The sequence below is a fragment of the Meles meles genome, unplaced genomic scaffold (genome assembly GCF_922984935.1).
Source record: "Meles meles unplaced genomic scaffold, mMelMel3.1 paternal haplotype, whole genome shotgun sequence".
Lineage (NCBI taxonomy): Eukaryota > Metazoa > Chordata > Mammalia > Carnivora > Mustelidae > Meles > Meles meles.
In genome coordinates this window covers 53,153-55,051 of record NW_025721161.1, presented here as the reverse complement: position 1 = coordinate 55,051, position 1,899 = coordinate 53,153, and the positions used below count along the sequence as shown (strand labels likewise).

The following is a 1,899-nucleotide window of genomic DNA, read 5'->3' as shown; positions in this document are numbered from 1 at the left end:
TCTCATGGAACTCAGCAGAGAGAACATTGAGGAAAACCAATACATTGAACATCATCTCTTTTCTTCATATTTTTATTGTCTAAAAGAAATTAATTGAAATAAAGAAATCAGTGTTTATGTGATTGTGAGGGCTTGACTTTAACTGGCAAGTCATTTGATATATGGAATGGGGTTTTTGTGTTTCTCATGCTTTGTCCTGTTTGGACAGAAATGTAGTCTTTCATGTGGTACTTAATACCAACACAGCCTTATGAGACATTTCTCTTTTCCTCTTCTGAATAGTTACAGGATGTCTAACACTCTACCACTTAACACTCTGTCAGAGAACTAGAGACTTTTGTCTAGTTGTTTCATATATTTAAGGTTCTTTACCTCATATAGATTAAAAATCGAGGATTAGCCCAGGACCCGCGGGCTGCCTCACCTGCCGTCCCGCCTCGCGACCGCCATGCTCTCCGTCCCTGTCCCGCTCACCACCATCATGGACCCCTAGCAGCAGCAGCAGCAGCTCCAGCTCTCGCCCCTCAAGGGGCTCAGCCTGGCGGACAAGGAGAACATGCCCCCGAGTCTTAGCGGGACCCGCGTTCTGGCCAGCAAGACCGCCAGGAGGATCTTCCAGGAGCCCGCAGAGCCGAAAACTGAGGTACTTGGCCCCAGCATGGAGGACAAGCCACTGCTGCGAGAAAACCCTCGTCGCTTTGTCATCTTCCCTATTGAGGACCATGATATTTGGCAGATGTGTAAGAAAGCTGCGGCTTCCTTTTGGACCACCGAAGAGGTGGATCTCTCCAAGGACACTGAGCACTGGGACTCCCTGAAGCCTGAGGAGAGATACTTTATATCCCATGTTCTGGCTTTCTTTGCCGCCAGTGATGGCATAGTCAATGAAAACTTGGTGGAGCGCTTTAGCCCAGAAGTTCAGATCACAGAAGCCCGCTGTTTCTGTGGCTTCCAAATTGCCATGGAAAACATCCATTCCAAGATGTACAGTCTCCTCATTGACACTTACATTGAAGATTCCAAAGAAAGGAAATTTCTCTTCAACGCCATCAAGACAATGCCTGGTGTAAAGAAGAAGGCAGATTGGGCCTTGCATTGGATTGGGGACAAAGAGGCAACCTATGGAAAATGGGTTGTGGCCTTCGCCACTGTGGAAGGAATCTTCTTCACGGGTTCTTTTGCGTCAATATTCTGGCTCAAGATACATGGCCTGATGCCTGGCCTCACGTTTTCCAATGAACTTATCAGCAGAGATGAGGGTTTACACTGTGACTTTGCCTGCCTGATGTTCAGACACCTGGTCCATAAACCTTCCAAGCAGAGAGTGAGAGAAATAATCATCAATGCCATTCGGATAAAGCAGGAGTTCCTCACGGAGGCCCTGCCCGTGAGCTCATTGGGATGAACTGCATGTTAATGAAGCAGTACATTGAGTTCGTGGCAGACCAGCTTATGCTGGAGCTGGGTTTTGGCAAGGTTTTCCGAGTAGAAAATCCATTTGACTTTATGGAGAATATTTCACTGGAAGGGAAGACTAACTTCTTTGACAAGAGTAGGTGAGTATCAGAGGATGGGAGTGATGTCCAGTCCAACAGAGAATTCTTTTACCTTGGATGCTGACTTCTAAGTGAATGAAGATGTGCTCTTATTTTGCTGACATCCCACCCCCCTTTCTCATAAAAAAAAAAAAAAATCAGCCACTTGAAGTGTATCAAACCGGCTACACCATGAATTATCCATAATGTTCATCAATAGTGTTGTTAAAACTGTGTAGCTACCTCATAGGCAAGCCTGTTGATTAGTGATGCTAGTCATCTCACCTAGAAAGCAGCTTAGACAGAAGCTACTCGGATTGGTAGGAAAGACCGTGGCCGTGTTTGGCGTTTGCAGGCAGGCTGC

At 46.3% G+C, this 1,899-nt stretch overlaps 1 pseudogene; it reads left to right on the top strand.

The window, feature by feature from the left end:
- The first annotated feature begins 445 nt into the window (after positions 1-445).
- On the top strand, positions 446-1,627 carry LOC123936065 (annotated as a pseudogene).
- Positions 1,628-1,899: the final 272 nt, after the last annotated feature.